At 39.5% G+C, this 20,392-nt stretch overlaps 1 long non-coding RNA gene across 1 annotated transcript in view; it reads left to right on the top strand.

Moving 5' to 3' along the window:
* The first annotated feature begins 536 nt into the window (after positions 1–536).
* The window catches only part of LOC306800646, a 35,715-nt gene continuing 15,859 nt past the window's right edge, over positions 537–20,392 (top strand). Inside the window, exon 1 of the long non-coding RNA XR_013773894.1 lies at positions 537–611. This is a non-coding gene — a long non-coding RNA (uncharacterized lncRNA). The remainder of the gene's footprint in view (positions 612–20,392) is intronic.

Raw genomic sequence — 20,392 nt, 5'->3', positions numbered from 1 at the left:
TTTCAGGGAAGAAGTGCAGTGGTTGATCTGCAAAATCAGCCTGTGGCTGTCTTGCCCAGGAGCTGATGTTCACAAGAAGAGGCTAATGTAGGTACCCTACCCCAAAGGAAGACGCTGGCCAACACGAGACAACTCCTTTTTTGTCACCTAGATACTTCTTCTAATGTTTTTTTTAACTGTCTTCAGATGAATCATGTGAAAGCAGTTGTGGAAAAGTGCTCCAGGTTAATATGAATCAGGTGAATGGGATGGAGGCATTTGCCCCTTCCTGCTTTTCACCCTGTAAAATGAGACTTTGGAGATCAACAATAAAGCTAATGCCAAACAGAGCAGGTAAGAGAGTCAGCAGAAGGAAAGTGAGACAAAAAGTCAGAATACAGCTGGGACTGGGAGGAAGAAGCAATAGCCCATGGCTTTCCTGGATTTAGTAGCCTCCTGTTTCACAGTAAGTGGCCACCTCCACTTCTTCAGCTAAAAAAAGCATGATAAAACATCTCACAGATGGTTTTTTTGTGTGCTTTCTGTTGGGCTTTTAGGAAGGAGACCTCAACCTGGTTGGATGTATCTGAGCACCAGCATTTAGAAGTCCAGATGGAGTGCAAATGACTCAGGTATGGAGCTCCAATTTGCCTTTCTCAAAGTGCTAGGACTCTTTTGGATTTAAGTTCTTGTGCATAGGTAGGTGGCTACGTAATTTCAAACTTGTCAGTGATTCATCTTTTATTTTAGTGAAGAAACAGCAGAATAATTTTTTCTGTGGCCATCCAGACTTAGATGGATTGTGTGCACACACCCATGTAGCTGCCTGTAGAGTTTCTAGTTCTTGGATGTGTTCTTTGACCATGGTTGTACTGGTAGCAGTGGGAGGTGAATCCACAATTTTACAACAGACAGCCTAATGTTAGATACATAGCAGAGATTATGTTTGGGTCACAAGGTGGTTGATCTGGAACAGGCTTCCCAGGACAGTCACAGCACCAGCCTGCCAGAGTTCCAGGTGCATTTGGACAATGCTCTCAGGCACATGGTGTGACTCTTGGGATGTCCTGCACAGGGACAAGAGTTAGATTTCAATGATCCTCATGGGTCCCTTCCAACTCAGGATACTGTAGGATTCTAAGGAATTGGGGCAGTTGGCTGGGATGGCTGGTGAGGTTTGAGTTTGAGAGCAGTGTCAAATGCATGTGATGCAAGTGTAAGAAGGACAGAACTTGCACTTCACATCTGCTGGTGGCTCCTTTGTTTAATGCTAGGTCAGCTATATGGCATCTCTTATTTGGTCTCAAAAATTAATATTTGATTTCTTTGACTTTTCAATATGTGGTCACTTCATATAAATATCATGACTTGGTATATACACTACAGAACAGCAGGATAATGCCTCCAACTCGCTTTCTGTCACATGTATGTTTATACTAAGATCTTCTGTCAGTGTTGAGTGCTGTACATGTTGAGCCCTTCTGCATATCTGTGAATTGTTAAAGCACCAAAGGCAGAGTCATAGCCACCTGGAGGGGCTTCCTGGTAATATATAATTGCAAAGCATTATTAGCAACCAGTGTGTTGTATCCAATTAGAAAACAACAAAAAAAAAGGTTTGTTGTTCAAGTGTCTGCTCCTTCCAGATTCCACCATGTGGTGAGCTTAAAATGCCTGGGATGCTTTTGCTTTACTTTCTCCTTATCTCACCCAATTTCAAGCATGGCATAAACCATGTTTTTTCTCAATTAAAGAATTAAATGCAGTTTAAATAAATAGTGTTGTCAGTTTCTGCTGTCTTAGAACAGCTTGAATTGGAGACATGTATTATAGGAGGTCTCTGGTATTCCTGCTCTCTCCCCTGCTCTCAGCTCTGCTGCTTGGTCTGTGAGAAAATGTGTCCTCCTGGTAGTGCCATATTAGAAAGGAGGGGTGAGTGTTTCCTGTCTAGTGGAGCTATCATCAAGTTTCAGTCCAAATAAAGCTGAAAGGGTCTGCAGATTGGGAGGCTTTTCTGGTGAGATTTGCTCTGTACATTTGTTTTTATAGTACTATAGTTGCCAATCAAAGAAGCAAGCAAGTCGCTGCCTAATCCAATGCAGACTAAACAGCAAGGGGACTGGTTATGGGAATTTGCTTACAAAGAGATTTCCTGTTCTGTTTGGAGGTCAGTCCCAGTAAAAATAAGATAGTAGATGGATTTACTTGGTCACTCAACATACAAGTGTACAAGTGATAATCCCAGGTTAGCATGTGAAGAGCATGGGCAGGAATCTGAAAAGTACCCACAGAGAGAGACTTTTTCTCAATTGTATTGAGGGGGGACCCTTTCAAACTGACAAATGCCTTAGTTTGTCTTGGTTGTCTTACTTTTCAGACACTAACAAGGGTGTAGGTCCTTGAAAGACAAATTATGGCAGGTTATTCTTCTGTATTCATAGTGGCAACTTTCTCTCTCAGGGATGAGCTCAACTGTTAGCATGTTTTACAACCTTATTTTCTTTTGGTTAGCCTGAATTTTCATGTAAATGAGGAAGTAGTCACTCAAAAATCTAGTCTCCAGGCATAATTTTAGAAATTAATTAGAATATCAAATAGTTTCATCTGATGTAATCACACACTTCCAAATGGGAAGACTAGAGCAGGTTTTTAGTCATTTGTGTTGCCTTGGGGAACTCCAGGATGTTTTATGTAATCACTATGCCATATTATGGTGAAGTTAGAAAAAAGCTGAGGTTAAATTCACAAGCTCAGGAGACCCCTGGGCAGCAGTGCCCAGTTCAAAGAAGCTTGGGAACTTTTGCATGAGGCAGTGAAAGTTTTTGTTCCTTCTATTACCCTCTGAAGAAGTAGAACTGAAGCTGCTTTTCCGAAGAGGTTTTAAATTAATATCCTCATTCTTCCTATGCTGCATAATACAAGTTCTCAAAAACAGTTTCAAGGATGGCAGATTGCATTTTTGCTTGGAAGATTCCTCATTGGAAAATTAACCAGTGACAATTTCTATGTAAGTTAGCTGGTGCCCTGGGAGGGGCTCTTGCTGTTCAGGAGTGTGATTAATGAGTGATTCAGTTGTTTGGCTTATTTCTCATGGACATTCCCATTCCTTCTGAGGAAGGGAGCAAAGATGGGCTTTTCCACACCTACTTCTGTGGGTATGATAGTTCAGATGGGGGCAGCACGGGCAAGAGCTACCTGCAAAGGGCTGGTCAAGGGCAGAGCTGCAGCTCCTGGTGAGTGGAGGTGTTGGCACCTGCAGTTACCCCTGGCTGTGAATCAACACAGAGGAAGGAGTTCACAGTTCATAATCAGTATAGTCATGAGAACCACAATTACAGCCACTGCCCTATCAAAGCCCTTTTACTTCTCCTCTCATTTAGAAATTAATGTACCAGCAAGCAGTTTTGAATTACTGGAGTCCAGTCAGAGTTCCCTGAGCCTGCATCATGGGTGAACCTTTCTTTTTCAGATGTGCTACAGGCATGAGCATGGCCCCTGCCAGTCCAATCTTTTCTGGCTGCTCTCTGTCCTTTGTGTTACAAAGCCCCATGAATTTTCTTTGTGTTTAGTAATGTTTTTTGGCCCTGCTCTCCTGTATATCCCTCTTCTAGCAGATGTTCTATTTTCATTCTTAATGTATAACCTATACATTTTCTCCTACTCTTCTGAATAACTTTTGGTTGCTAAACTGACGGATTCATCTTTACTTTTGCCATAGTTTTGTTCCCTTAGATATCTAATTGCTTTCAGAAGTATACAGACACCTGTTTTTATCTCTGATGCATTTCCAGCCTTCATATCCATGTATCTAAATGGAAATGCTAATCAAGTTGAAAATCTGTAGTTTAATTCTTAAGACACAGACTTTTGATGAACAAATACAATTTACTCCAGTAAATGTAGTAGTTGCCTGTTGTGACACTAAAATTCCTTTCGTATTTTGAGATCCCTTCAATATTCCAAGATTAATGCATTTAGACTTAAGCTGGAGTTGAGACCTGTGAAGATGCTTCTTTTTGGGTGAGGTGCGTGATGCTTGTAGCAGATAATTTCTTTTTCAAATACATGTTTGTTTCTTTTGGGGATTCTTTTTGGCAACCCTGGCCAAAATCTTCATCTGTACTTGCATATACACCAAATTGTCAAGAACATGAGCTGTATGTTATTAACATATAACAGTTATACTCACTGTTTCTGTGTGTCTCCTGGTGTAATGTCTGCTTGTGTTGTGTTCATCTGCACTTTGTCTTAATAGTGACATGGATGTCATTATTTGGATATAAAGCCAAACAAGAGCAATAAGAGAAGGTGTCCTAGTTTGACAATGACGTCTGTGCTGCATATCTTTAACTGGAAAAATGAATCTTAATATCAAATTTTGCTCATATCAATTATCTTTTCTTGTATATGTTAATTTGCACAGTAAGTGTCAATTTCTCCAGTTATTTGCTTTACTAAATCTTCCACTTCTTTATTTGGATATGAAATACAATGCTTCATCATTTTGGGTGTTAATCTTGTTGTCTAAATCAACCCCTTCTTATGACATTAATCCATTTGGCATCTCTTGAAAGCATTCTGCAGATTTCATAATCTCATTCATCCTTGCTTTGACTTTCCTCATATGAGAACAATTACAGTTTTAGCCAAATACACAATGCTGTGATGTGGAAAGAGCTATGACATATCAATATAGATTGCTGGTGGTAATTCTGACTGTACTAACTCAAATTTATTAATGTTTTCTATTTGAAATTGCAGCATTTATGTTTAGTGCACCAGCTTGTTGCTGTTAACTTCCTTGGTGCTTCTTGGGTTGTCTGGGATTTTTTTGAAGTTAAAGCTTCAGTTTTTCCACATGTCATTTAGAGTAGTTTCCCATTTCCTCTGTAAACTTAGACCCTGGAAAGATGATACAGATTTCCCTCTACAGCAAAGGTTGTGTAATTTAGTTGGGAGCTCCATGCATGGTTGCTATTGTTTGGCAGCATCTGTCTTCCAGTTAGGAAGCAGGGCAGCTGTCCCATTTCCACCAGTTTTCCTAAATTCTGGGTCCACCTAGAGCAGCTTGAAGCCCAAGAGGAGGTAAAAATGCCAATTGCCCAGAGACATGGCCAGGACTTCCACCTAACTCCGAGCTGAGAAAATAGAGGCACCACCACATCTGCCCATTCCAGAGGTGGGGAAGCAAGAACAAAGGGTATGGGAGGCACCTGCCCCACCTGGAGAAGTGAAGGGAGGTTTCTGGGGGGACATTTGGGGGCTCCTAGCAGAGGCCAGTCCTGGTCAATGCTGAAGCAAAAGCTGGCAAAGGTGCCATCCCCTCCCCAGGAGCAGTGCAGTCTCCCCAGGCACTGCACACATCCCAAAGTGCTCTTTCCTTTAGTCCTCAGTCTTTCCTCTTCTCTTACATGGAAGCTGTTGGTGTGCACATTAATGGGATGCTTTTCTTTACTTCTCCCTCACTGCACAGTTGAACTTTGTCTTAAGTAAAATACAGTTTCTATGCAAACAATAAAACTGCAACCTCTGCACTCAGTTTTATCCCCAGGTGGCACAGTCTCTATTGTGCTTTATTCCATAAAGAATATTTTTACTTTCAATGTTTTGTGTGCTTGAAGTAGGAAAATATTTCACATTATGTTTGTAGGCAAGAGTAGCTGTGCTGTCTTTCATAAAAAAATGTCTTTTGACAATCTCCATAAGCTTTCTAATATATTTACTTTAAAATTATTTTGGATTCAACATACGTTTCCTACAAATTAAAGCTGATAAAAATCATGTGTAGTATTAAGTACTTGATCTCCCCCAAATATTCAGTTACTTTTTACTCACTGGCTTGTCCAAACAATGAATTAATATTTTGTTATCTGGATGACAAAGGCCAGCCAGAATGTATTTTATTTTTTTCTTTTGAAGTACTTTCTTAAAAGCTTACATTTCACTCTGATGAATTTTTTGTAAACTGGTAAAAATCTGAATGCATCTAGGGAATTTTAAAATATTTTACTATTATCACTATTGTAAATCTTGTAACACACTGAAACCTCAGTAAAAACCAGCATGTTCTTCTGCATGTAATTTTGCATTTTTCCCTGAAATAAATCACTGTAAAAAGTGTCAAAATTATGGCTTTGGCTACTAAAGAATGTTAGTGAATGCTAATATTAAAAGTTGTGTTCTCTGGATCAGAATTTTAGTCACACAGGGAAGCATGCAGAAGTGTATGCAGAAATAAATTATTGTTTAAAACATGGTTGTGGAAAGTCAGACTTGCAAACATGAATTCTCTGGTAATTTTCAATCTTCTGGAGTGGGAAGATTCAATAACAGCAAAATGTTTTAAATATTGCCTATGTCTAAATATTAAAAAAAACGTGCCACACTGTCAGCATCATAATGCCATGAGTGAGCTGCCTGTCAATAAAGAAGTATTTTGTGATGTACTGTGTATCCTAATGTGGAGATTATGCAAATGACAAATAGGAGTTAATGAAATATGGATGTTGTCCCAGAACAAAATAGGATGTTAAAAAGCAACAGGTTTTGAAACAGCTGTCCTGTGACAGAGTAAGGAAATGAGATTGGGGTTTTTTTTCTGGCTTAGCTCAAGAAAGTTTCAAAATTTCTCACTGTACTGTTGGAATTTGTTCTTCCATGTATTTCTTGGCAAAATTTATATGCGTATAACCCTTGATCCTGCCAAGATGTCCTGACACCTGCACTATCTTCCACATAAAAAGAGGCAGTGAAAACAGAGAAGTTAAAGGTATATAAAACAACAAGAGTTAGAATTTAGATCCAGTTCTCCTGTTTGGTCATTCATAACAGGAGGATTAGAGCACACAGCCATGAAAGGTAACGTTTGAACAGCTAGAATACTTTTTCTTTTAAATAAAGCACAAAAGTTACATTTTGAAAATGCAGCCCTCTTAGGTTGCCTAGCCCTAGAACTGTGAGACAGAGCAGTCAGTGTACTCTTAGAGATGGTCACACCACTTAAAGCAAAATTAATGGTTGGGTATGTGTTGAGTCAGACATTATGTGATGAGCTCTTTGGATGCTGGAAAGGGCTTTGGCAGCAATTGCTTTGAAGAAGGCCCCTGATCATTATGGATGAATCTGCTGGAGGGAGGTAGCTGGGAAGACAGTGGTGTGTGAGGCTCACCTCAACAGCCCCTCATCAGCTGGGGCAGTCTGGGGTGGGAAATGGGCTAAAGCTGAGCACACCCCATCAGTTTCTCTGTGTGTGTCTGACTCCACCTGATTGTGAGTTGGCTGAATGTGCTGGAGGTGCCTCAAGGGGCAACCTGAGTGCTCAAGGTTCCAGAAACCCTCACACAAACACGGCACTGAGCCTGCCCAAAGAGCCCAGTGTGGTCCATGCTTAGCTCATGGGGTGGTAGAAAGTTTCTCTGAGAAATTATAGATCATTGAGGTAGAAAGAGGCTTTGCAGCCTGCAGCAGCCAGTTCTGACTTCAAAAGGCTTCAAGCCCTCTTTCCTCCCACTCGACCATCAGGAGTGGTGTGCCTGAATCCCCCCAACTGCATTGTGCTGGAAGCTCCCAGAAGGTGCACTTTGCAACATTTTTGGTGCCTCCATGGACCTTAGTCCTTCCACTGAAAGAGCTCAGGGAGTCCAGCACTTGGAGTCCCAGGAAAGTTGACAGTCAAACCACTCCAGAGAGACAGACAAGAAAGAAAGTGCACAGAAAGTGCTACCTAATCCACATTCAGGACAAAATTGTTGTAAATTGTTGTATCTCTTTTAAGCTTCCTTCACTTTAGAGGGGTAAAACTGCAGAACCACACCTCAGACTTCTCAGAAAGAGAGAGAAAAAAAAAAAGCAAACAAAAAACCTGACAGGACAAACTTATTTATAAATTATTGGAAGGAAAGGTATTTCTAAACAAAAAGAAAGTATATAATAGTAGCCAAACACATACTTTTAGCCAATTTATCTGCAGACCATTTTCTGACCACAGTGGAAATGTATCACATCTGCTTTAAGTGTTACATTTTTTCAATATAATAGTTCTTTCATTATTCATTTTTAAGCTGAAAAAATATATTTTGGATGGTACCAAAGGACTCCTACCATTATACTTAACAGTACTCCATACAATTCACCTCTGACCTATTTTAAGAAGCTTTTGCCTTTCTATTACTTTATAGATGTTATTTATTGTGAGGAATTACCCCTAATTTTAGGGAATAACTGTGTATGTAACCACAATATACAAAAACTTTTTGTGAAATATTTCCTTTGTTTACAGTAGCATAACTCATGCTAACCTCAGTTAATACGGAAAAAAAATCAAGACATTTTAGAACTTATATCTGGATTTAAGATCTAAGTTTAGTTGAGTGAAATTCTGAACTTTTTCCTATTTTATGAATTTATTTTGAAGTTACTGCTTTTGATTGGAGCTATGAGTTTAAATACCTTTCAAAACTGTTAACCAATGTGATATGCTTTAAGTTACACAGTCAGAATTAGAATCTGAGGATGGCCCTGGATCATTTTCTTCTGTTGGTCTCTTCCTACCTGAGCTTTTAAACCTTTCTTCTGACATTTAAACACTAATTGGTGACTATGCAAGCATTTTCGTACTAAAAAAGTCTAACAAAAAAGCAAAGAATGCCTTTTTAGGTGAGGCATTACTGCCTCACCTGGTATTCAAAAGAGAAATGAAGTGTGAATGTTGTAAGATAGATACAGATAAATGCATATAAGAATGGAAAATGTACCTTCTTGCCCCTTCCTCAAAAGATAAAATGTTGCTCCATACTTGAACTCAAAAGCAAATAGAATCCTAATTCTTCTTGTAGAAAGCAAATTACAATAATTACAATTTATCACTGATAACAAATACCATTTTAATGTTCAAAACTGCTAGCTCCTCCTTTTTATCATGTTATCCTTTCTGTCATGAAACTGTCCCAGCCCCTTCTCCACTCCCTTAGAAAGGATCATCACTGCATTCCTAGGTGGAGCAGGGCAGGACAATGCCAGGAAGGTGTCCTGACTGGGTGGCCCTTTCCTTCTCCTGCACACACAGCTGCTTGGGCGTTCCTCAGATCTGGGCTCTGACTGCAGCAGGATTGCTGAAAAGGCCAGGTGTGCTTCTACTAATGGTATTTTGGCTTTATCACAACCCACAGTTCTTGTGGGTATGGTAAAGCTCCTTTAAGCACTTGGGCTTTGTTTCTGTTGCTAAATAAGAATTGTCCAGGGAGTGTGTTGGAGCACTGGCTGCTGAGCATCCCTGCCGCCTCCCTTTGAGTGTGTCCCATGGTTGTTTTGACCTCTGCTCCCTAAGGTAATACCTGCTCCTGGCCCTGGGAAAGCAGGGAGCAGGGATCAATAGTTTCAATAGGGAATACAGATGAGCCTGAGCCACACTGAGATGCCTCTTGTCAGGAGACTTGGAGATCCAGCAGACTCTGCACCCCCCAACATCTCTGTGTGCTCATGAAATATGTGCACCAGACTCACATGGTCAAAGCACTATTTTGGTGGGCCTGCACATTATTTCAGGCATACTGGATGAAAAAAAAAGCACTAAAATTGTGTCTGTGTCTTAGGGCCACCTCTGCACAGTGCAAGGGACAAAGGTGGGGTGCTAGAAAGGACCAAGGCCAAATACTGCAGGTACAGTCAGACTGGCCTTCATGCCAGGAATATTCCTTGGATCTCATTTATTTAGCAGTCTTGACATAGCATTAGAATCCAGCACATGTAAGTTCTTCCTACTTTAGAGTTTTACTGTAGCAATTGCTAATATTTTTTTCTAATTTCTTTAGACTTAAAATCCCTCTGCATCATGCCAACAGACCTGCATAGAAATCTGGGAGAAAATTAACCAGATTTAATGTAAAACACCAGTGGGAGTTTCACTATTAAGTTACTGCAATACTTCATTATATTAAAATATTAAATAATTATTATTTTTCAAATATTTAAATAATAACAAAAACTAAAATTCAATTTCTCTTGACCAAAGATGACAAAATATTCTAAATATTTTAATTTTTTTTCTTTAATTTTTTTTCATGACATTGCCAGTGCCTTTAAGATCTCAGTTCAGAAATATATTCAAACCTCAGGAAATCATATAGAAATTTCTCTCTCTTAACATGTAATTTAGAAGTTACAATCTTTATTCATCATTCAGGCAAAACAAAGCTGTTCTGCCATTGATTTGAAGGTTGCAATGAATGCATATTGTCTCCTAGAAAACAGGAGTGTTGCAGATCTGAGGTTTCCTCCTATTAGCCAGAGTGCATCTTGAGATAAGCTGCTCCTGTGCTTATGGAATAGCTGCTCTTTCCAAAGTGGGAGGTGTTCATCTTCCTTCACCTTCTACCAAAAAGCACAACAGCATTCAGCATGTGAATCTGCCAGAATCTTAGCCTGGTACATTCATAAATGTTCAAAAACATGCACAGGCTTGGTACTTATTGAATCAATGAGTTACTCATGTGCATCTGAAGGTAATTGAGTTTCTTTTCTGAGGGTTTGTTCTTAGGAGCCAGAAAGTTTTCTAAGTGATCTAATGGGACTTTGTAAAATAGGCTGGTGTTATAGGATTTTCTTGTCCCTTTGCCCAAAATAGCCCTGTAACTTCCTGAAACAAGTTTTCACCATTTGGGGTTTAAATTGTGCCTTCCATTCCACTGCAGTACCAGAAATACAGGCTTGACTATTCAATCTTGTGGTGCCCACAACATCTGGTTAATGAAGCCTGAGAGTGAGCTGCAGATAAGTGCTGGGGACTTCATAGACCTGGGCCCTAAGAAATGTTAAAAGCTGCCTGAACCAGCTGATTCAGGATAGACTTTGAGGTTTGGCATTCTCATAAAGAACATTTCATGAACACAAAGAAACTTTAATGGAAATGTTTGGGAAGCCTGAAATATACTTTAATCAACTGTAGAAATTTATAAGAGAATAAAAGTAAGTGAAAGTCTGGGTCATACCACCAAAGATTCCAATCCTACACAGTTCAATCTTGAAATCTATTTGAAATAATGAAAAGCTGGTTATCTCTGAAGTAAACCTCCTGATATGAATCAGTGTGCAAATTTCAGTTGTTTTTATTACTTTTAGTTGTTCGGGTGGGTTTTTTGTTTGTTTTTTTTAAGTTTGTTTTTCCTTTTGTTATTGCTACTTCTATTAATTACTGTTTCAAATGAAGCAAAAATACCCCAGACACATCAGTTCAAAAAAGCACAACACTAGCTCTTTTTACTCTAAATCAGTTCAATGCTAATGTATTTCACAGAAAAGAGCATGCTTGGGTCAAGATTATTAAATCCCATTAAATATTAAAAGCAGTCTGTAATTCTACAATGAACAATACTAGCAATCACAGTTTAACATCTGTGGAGTATGAATCAGAAATATTTTATTTTTCTGCCAAAGAAAATGTGCAGGAAAATTAATTTCTCTTATGGAGACAAGAATTTTGAAATGGGAAGTTAAATGGCAAACTGTTTCTCATTTTGGATTTTTTTTCTTTTAAATATGAACATTAGAAAAGACCAGGTAGAAAAAAGTTTGAGCATGTTTCAAAAACCTCTTAGCATGTCATCTGGCACAACAGGTGTGTTCTTTGTTGACTGACTTTTTGAATGGGTCAATACCTTTAGTATCCTAAAGGTAGCAAGTGGAAAAAGAAGAGAGTGTGTTAAGGATCTTTCCAATCTGTAATACTGAAATTCTTTGCTTTGTAGCTCTATTTCAAGACAAATATAAATATTTTTATAACAGTTCAATTATCCACTGCAAAGTCTAAAACTCTCTGTTTCTACCACAAGTTATTACATTCCCTAAAAAAATTGTTGAGTAAAATCCTAGGGCTGCTGCTTCACAGGAAAGCACTGTGGCTGATCATGCTGTTGCCTTCTGGTGACAAATTTTCAAAGGCTTGAAAAGTTTCAGCTTGAGAAACCTAGCCTAGGACATTTACACTTATTTCTCTGACCTGGCCTTTTTGTAAATGGCAGATTTATTTATGCACAAGCAAGGTGCTAGGGTAGACTAGGGGCTGTTTTCTGATTTCACTGTTTTTGTCTGCTATTATGTACTTCTACATTAAGCCCAGATGTTATATTGTAGATTTAATATAAATAAAATAAATGTGTTTCAGCTTGCCCAGTATTGGACTCCCTAAGCTCTGGGCAGAGGCCTTGGCACAAAGAGCAAAATCCTTTTTGTGAAATGTGGTCACAATGGATGTGATTTGCAGAGGCAAAATTATGTTTAGCTTTATTCTGGTGACTCTGAAGTGTATCAAAGACTTCCATCTATTTCAGTGGGGTTAGAATAATTAGGTCAACAAAGATGGTTTCTGATGGACTGGTTTTAAAGCAGTGGCTGTTTTCTGTAACAGGTCTAACCTTTCTGCCTTTGGTCAGAACTGGCTGTTATATTCCAAGTCACCTGTCAGCAGTCTAAAGGCTGCTTATTTTGAGGGATATTCTGAGATATTTCAAAGCAAAAAGTGCTGTAACAACTGCATTGCTTTGCTTATGTTGTTTGTTAAAGAGAACCTGTGAGACAGTGGCTACTGCTCGTAGGAACAAAACTTTTCCTCAAGCCATTGCCCATTATATGGTTTGTTAAATCCTGTGCCCTCATACATTCATCCTCATGCCTGCACAGTGCTGGTGTGTGTCTAGACTTCTTGGAATTGTTTAGAAACAAGAGCAAAAGCAATATTGGTGTTGTCTTCAAGCATATCCCTTGTCAATGGAAGGCATAGGCGAGCCCAGGCCAGCTGCTTGATTGCTACACATGCTCAGAGTTTCCTATGAATGAGTATGGGTCAAGAATTAAGCCTGTTCTGAAATTTAATATCATGAGGTTCTGATGCAAATGTGAATAGCCAGAGTGCTGTTACCCCGTTTAACAAGAACCACTTCAGTGCTCATTCTCCATTCAGCAAAGCAAAACTGCATGTACTGCCTTTCATCCTCATCAATGAGGTTCTCAAAATCAGGGGTACATTGTGAGGAAAGTTCCCATGCTTTTTTTTCTTTTCTTTTAAGCTCTGATTTTGGTGTCCATAAACTGGAAAAGTATTAAAGCTATTCCTGAGTGTTTGTTAGGTTCCCTCTACACAAGTAGGGCAGCTCCTTTCACTCCCTTAATAGAAGTTACTGTTTTGAAAGCTGAAGACTATTAGGAGTTCTGGTTATACATGACTGGCTTGTGTGATGCCTGTTTGTACAATATGTGGCTATAGAATCAGCCAACTCCATCCTGCCCAGAATGTTTTCCAAGCACATGTTATGGAGGCCAAAACAATTTTGGGTTTAAAAAAACAGGTTAACCTAATTTACACTCCATGCTTTAGAGTTGCTCTCAATTCTGATTCTAATGATTTGAAACCTTGAAAAATGTGTGAAAACCATCCAAGGGCTGAAATCCATTGAGGTCTAGAGGTGCAGCTTGGAAAACTCTCCACCCTTTGTTTTTTTATTTCTAAAGTATTTGAATGTCTCTGAAGGGGACTACTTTAAATTTTTTTTTCTCGCTACTCAAGATTTCCTTGAAGCTTATGAGTCAGAATAGCAATTTTTGGAGAGTCTGGAAATGTAATCATAAATATGTAAATGTAATCTAGAAGAATGGGCATATAAGACGTGTTGCTAGCTTAAACAAGACATGAGACAGAAATTTTCAATGTGCCAGTTTAAGGAAAATGTTGAAATAATGAATGGAAACTATTATTAGTTTTTAAATTGTTATTTATAATTTTGATTAGTGTGTTTGCCTCTTGCTGCAGTTACTAAGGAGGATCCATTGAAGGTCTCTACTGTGTCCAGGGCTGTGCAGGTGAAATATGCATCCTATAAAGTAGTCTCTAGTCTAACCATACAAGACATCTCTTCATGTTGTCCTAGAATACTCTTAAAACCCATGGAGCTTCGTAAATACTTAACAGTTCAGGATCTATAACACAAAATTTTGAGCTTGACAGGTCTCAGTGTTCTGTTTCTGCCAATAAGAATTTCTGCCTGTCTGTGGCTTGTGAGCTGCTGACCATCTAAATATTTATGGAAAATAACTTATTCAGTGCTACTTACCTGTTTCCCATTTAAGGCCTAACTCTTTGAAATTATTCTTAGGCTTGTGCCTGTTTTAATTTCAGCTCTCAAATAATAAAGACCTAGGCAATTTGAATTAATACAAACTGACTTTTTTTTTTCTTCCCTCGTACAGTCTCTGTTTCTGTTCACTTGTACATAGGCCCCTAGTTTGTTTAAAAATCAAGTTGTTTCAGGGCAGACAACTAGCTGCTCAGTTCTTGTGCTGCAGAGCTGCCTACAGTCACACTTGCAGGCTCAGGTTTCCCATGTAACAGGGGCTGGGCAGACAATTGTGCTGTACAGTGTGAACTTTGCTCTGGCTGACTCCACCTGAAGAAGGCAAAGGCTCTTTCCTTCAGCCCCTTCCCCTCTCCACAGTAAGCCTGTGACTGTCAGTTGTTCATATAAAGTGTTGCAGGCTGTGCCACCGTGCCCCTCATATAAGAAAGGATTGGAAATGCTGGCACAGTGTAGTTCTCTCCTGTTGCTGTTAATAATGCTGCTCATCTGTTTAACAGTACTGCAGAGAGGTATTCAAAGTGCAAATCAGAGGAGCAGATGGCATTTTGGCATTGCTTTAGTTTGTCTGTGTTCACATGGTTCCAGTGGTCTTGGCAAGATCACTGAGGGACTGAGGCTGGGACACAAGGGATGGGGCCATGCCTTCCTTGGAGATGTGGGCTCTACCTTCTGGGAGCTCAGCTTCAGCATCCTCCCCCAAAGCACTGTGAGGTGTACTTGCCCCTAGACACATCCAATTCCCAGCAAAGCACTTCAGCATGTGAACAGGGAAAGAATATTAAGATTTTAGATGGGGTTGTAGACTTTTTTTGAATCAGGTTGTTTTCTTCTGCATACTTTGTTCAGCTTGAGCCTGAGAGATTTTTAGAGATACTGAGCACTCACTGCAGGAAAGTTGAATAGGAGTAGCAAATGCAAAAATCAGAATTTTCCCAGAAAACAGCAAAGAACTAGCATTTATGGATGCTTGTGTCCTTAATGAAGAAAACAGAAACTGGAAAAAAGAAGTGTAGCAAACTCTACTCCTGATGTACCAACAGGGTATCTCTGGTTTCAGCCAGGCACAAATAAGCATGAGAGGACACAAATTTCCTTGAGGCTGACCTAGCAGAGCAAGTGATTAATGACCATATTAAGGAAAAGTGGGTTTGAATGAGCTTCCATGAGCCGAGTCATCCTTTGGACTTTGAGTCCTGCTGAGCTCAAGGGAAGCCTAACTGACTCTCACCAGGTCAGATTCTCCTCCTATTCATGTTAATGGAAGTTTTGCCTGGATGTAACTGGAAGCAGGTTCAGAGTTATCACCTATAGGAAAACTCCCTCCCTCCCACATTTATATAATAGTATAAATATAATAACAAGTTGTTTAATTTCAGTATATATTTCCCAGGTCTCAAAAAATGGTCTGATAATAAAAAGCCCTAATAAGAGACATATGTTTTTGTAAATACATAAATAGTTGAAGCTACTCTTTAGTTGTGCTACATGACTTGTCCTTTCTAGGACCCCACCTTTCCAAGAAATTTTCCCAATTAATTGAAAAGAAGGGTGGGGTGCATACAGCCCCAAAAGCCTTTTGTTCATCATATCACAGTGCTTTCCTAGAGTTCAGTGGCAACCAAGGATCCCAGATGTCGAATTGTACTGGATACATTTCCCCAACAGCATCTGGCTGCCTGGCAGAAACTCCCAACCTGTTGCACTGAGAGCTGTTCAGTCCCTTGGAGCTGCTTCATGCTCCAGTAGCAGCGTGGCTTTGCTGTCTCCCTGAATAACCATGCTCACATGGATGATCCATGCCTGTGATTCTCATAGTTTAGCTCTGAGTTGTTTTCTCATTGGCTGTAGAAGTACAGATAGATCTCTTGCTGGGATTATTGGGCAGCAATTTAATGCAGGAAGCATTCCAGCAGTCCCCAGGTACATGCTGGAGTGTCCTCTTTGTTAGGGACCTTTGCTTCAGGCCTATGAATAACATCTCCAAACACTAGTGCCAGCTTCCTTTCCCAACATCCAGATTGTCTGGAGAGAGGCACAACTCCTGAGCCCAGCCCTGGGCAGCCACCTGGCAGGGTTTCTTTGTCGGGGTGCTGGGAAGCATCTGAAGTCTGAAACAGGGCTTGTCTAGGAACACAGTTAGCAAAGGAAGGGAGAGAAGTGAGGCAGCAGGTTTTTTAAAAAAATCCACACACACAAATGTGTATATGTATTTATATTTGTGTGTGCAGGCATTGCTGTCAATGAACTGTGCACTTCTCCTTCTTCATAAAAGTTTTGGGTCAGCTGAGCTGTTGCCTTTAGCAAAAAGGAAAGTATAGTTGGTTGAAATTTTCCACTTCAGACCTTGACTGGTTTTTTTCTCTTTGAAAGATTCAGAGGTGTGTTTGCAATTCCTCTCTCCTCATCACCTCTTTGTTCACAATGAGCTATAACGAGGGTGAATTAGTCCAAGGAACAGAAGCACTTCTGGGTGTTGAAGGAAGGGTTAAGAGAGCTGGGGTCTGAGAGGGAAGGTCTAAGTGAGTTGGAAGCAGAGAAGTGTGGAGAAGAGCCAACAGAATTCCCCAGTAGAGGAAAAAAACTCATAGTTTTTGCCAGTAGTGACTGATGTGTTTTGTGCAGTGTTTGGGAAGAGAGGCACATCACAGGCAGCAGATATGACGTGCTCTACCCCAGCACTGCTGCTGTGACCAAGCAGTTAAAATAAAATAAAAAAAACCCCAAACTTCCTTCTTCAACCGTGCAGCTGCCTCTGAACCCTGATACAAGCCCTGTGCACAGCAGTCTTGTTGAAATCTTGCTCTGACACAAGTTTCTGCTCTGTCTGAAGTCCTCCAAAACTCCTGAAGTCTGCTTAATTTTATTTGAAAAGTTCCTCAATTTTGAGCCATTTTTTGTGCAAACAATGTTTCCCAATAAAGTTTTGAAACTTCCCATGAAACATATCCCTCTAAAAGTACTCTGGTCATGGCCCTTGCCTTTGATGGAAAAGGCAGTGTCTGTAGGAAAAAAAGCACTCTGATTTGGAACACATTTGAGTGAACCCACATGCTGGTATTAATTGGCACAACCCCGTTGAACTGGCTCAGTCTCTTATAGGAAAATACCATCTAGACCTTGGTTTCTCAACATTGTTAGTAGAATCAAAGATTTATGGCAGTGCTCCAAGGATGTTAGAGAGATTGTCTTGCCTGCTAGAACACGAGATGCCCAGATTTTCTGCAGGGGTCAAGAAACCTGAAAGTCATATTCTCCTCCTGGAAATTCACTGTCTTTATTTCTTCAGCTGTGTAGCACAAAAACATCTACACATATATGTGTCAAATGGGGAATGGCTATTGGAAGAAATCTGAATTTGCAAATATTACATTCAGTTCACTGTAACTTTCATACATAGTGCCACCCCACTCTTTAATCTACTTAGTGTGTAATCTACTTAGTGTGATTAGCTTTGAATTTATGTCCAATCTTGGCAGATCAGTACCTGGCTATCTAATCCTACCTTTAGGTTGGCCTTTGCTATATTGATAGAGTTATGGCTGTGTTTTTTTTTTTTTTCCTCAGTCTCCTGCTGAGAAATTCTGGATGTAGCATGGTGTGACTCAAATTGAGATCACAACTGTTGCTCCTGAGGAACAGGCAGAAATGTTTCTGAATTACATCATTTTATGAGCACTTACAGAGACAGAACTTCATCATCCAGAGGTCATGTTTTGTTGTCTCCAACACTGAAATAAACAGTTCTAAAATAATTATATGACTGGTTTTCTACTTAAGACAGAATAAATCTATAACTGTCTTTTAGATAAAGATGGTATTGTTTTATCCTGTACAAACAAGCTGTATAGCAAGCAATGTTTTATTCAGAGTCAGCAGTCATTATAACTGAGAGCAGGAAAAATGGTTGAATATGGAAAAGTTCATTATACTGCAAGTGTGTTATTATATTTACAGAGCTATTGCATTTAATAAGAACAGTTTGTATGCCAGCAGGAGAGCATATATAAGTGTTCTAAATTGTGGTCAAAATGTGCAAGTAAATTGTTTTTTTGAAGGACAAGCAATTCTACAGTCTGTAAGAAAATTAGCAAATTTTTTTTTTTTAATTTTATTTATTTTTTTCAATTTGATTGATTATCAGAGGCATGTTTTGTATTATTTTATTATTTGTTCTGATAAAAAATTGTTAGGAAAGACACCCTTCTTCAAAAACCCAGTTATTTATGTAAGGCAAAAAGCATTTATGTTGAGGTATGTTTATAAGCTTATATTTTCTTTCCATGAAAAATAAAGCCATCTGAATATTAATTAAAATAGCTTGATCATTAAAGCCCTCTAATCATTACCACAGACACTGGCCCTGGTTCAGAAAAGTTCTTAAATGCATGCTGGTTTATATTTTTCTGTCTCAGGGATTATCCTGGGTTCTAGTATGTGTCCAACGGCATTCTTCCCAATTCCAGGTCCTCTCCTTGAATTGGCATTGGTAAACCCTTGTCTCCAGACAAAGCCAGGATTTGTAATGCAGGTTCAGTCATAGTACCCAGTTCTCGTGTTCTGATTCTGCAGCTCTTGCGTTACAGTCATGGAATATAGGGCTGAGATATTTCCCTATTATGCAAAGTTGCACGTTTAACTCGCTGTTGTTTTAACCCCCCTGGAAGCTTGAGACTGGAGTCTGTTTCCTTGCTGCTGCAGAAGCTTTGCTTTTCTATTGTGTGTGTCCCGGGTTGTTATTGTAGGGTTGTGATCTCGGGCTGTTTGGCTAGCTGTGTTTCTTTTTTAGTTTTAGTTCAGTGAAGCATTTGATCTGAAACAAAGTGAGCTACATGTGAACTGAATTTTTTTTAAAAGCACAAATTTGGCACCTGGTATGACTATATCCATAATTTATGGGAAATTTTTTTTACTTGCTATATCTGTAACTTTTGGATAAGTTTTGGGACATAGAGACACATTCCCCACACAATCAACTTGCTGGATTGCTTTGCTTCTGAAGGAGAAGCCTGAAATACATCTCTCACGGGAGTGTGGGGAAAAAAAACCAAAAAGTGAATGACAAACCTTGCCGTGCTGTATGAGCACAGACTGAAACCCTTGCGAGTGGATAGTGCGAGAGTAACAGAGGGAATAAAAGGGGTGCGGCAGTGCTCCGAGCAGGCAGAGCAGGGTACCAAATCCCCGGCTCCGGGGTGGTTGGGGATGGTTTGTCACTCCGCTCCCCCTCGGGGCACCGAGAGAGATTTTGGGAGGTCTCGGCTGACCCCTGGTGGCTGCCGGGCCACCCCCGCCCTCCTGCATCCCTGCATCCCTGCATCTCTGCATCCCTGCATCCCTGCATCCCCCTCCCCGCACCATCATCCTCAGGTTTACATCTCAGTCTACCCCTGCATAAAAGGCGACTTGGAACCATTGTGCAGCTTTTTCTTGTCCTGGTGGAATCTTTGCTCGTTCGGTTTTTTTTTTTTTTTTTTTTTTTTTTTTGGTACTTACAAAAAAAAAAGTTGTGGGGTTTTTTTTTTTTTTTTTTTTTTTTTTTTGTTGTTTGTTTTTTGTTGTGGGTTTGTTTTTTGTTTTTTTTTACATAAAGAAAAATATTTAACATTTAAAAGAAACTCGTGTCTCCAAACTGTCCCAGAAATGGCACAACTACACTTCTACTCTTAAGAATCCTTACTGCATAAAATACATCTGAACCTTCTTTCAAGTTTTCTTGGAAAAAATAGAGCAGAAAGGCATATTTATTGCTTTCAGCACACCTAAATTTTTTACTTTTCATGCCCAAAGCTTTTCAGATTTTCAACGGGTTTTGGGTTTGGTTTTTTTATAAGAGGACAAAAGACACTCTGTCAGTGTAAATTCTTTGAAATAAACTGATTTGTGAGAAGTCAAAGTTCATTGAATCAGACAAACTCTTGGTGCCTGGAAAAGGAGAAGGCAGAGCAACAGTTAAAGAAAGAACAAATGAAAACAGAAGAGAGGAAATGTAGAACAAAGTAGGATGACTAATACACCTTAATACCAAGATTTGTTCTATGGATATATTCTGTGCAATCCTAAAGAAAGGATCTTTTTTTGGTTTTTTGGAGTTGCTGGGGTTTTCTTCTGAGTAAGCAGGAATGAATAGGTATTATGTAGAGTTGATATTACACAAATACTTCCAGATCCAGTCCTGACTTGGTACATAGGACTTGAGCACATCTTTTGTGCATATAACACTTGGTTTCAGTCTCACAAAACAAGTTTCAGTGGATTTGCCTTATGACTTATGTGATGTGTGTATAAATGAA

The sequence above is a fragment of the Erithacus rubecula genome (genome assembly GCF_903797595.1).
Source record: "Erithacus rubecula genome assembly, chromosome: 3".
Lineage (NCBI taxonomy): Eukaryota > Metazoa > Chordata > Aves > Passeriformes > Muscicapidae > Erithacus > Erithacus rubecula.
Note: the sequence above shows the minus strand (reverse complement) of the source record. Positions and strands in the feature narration are given on the sequence as shown.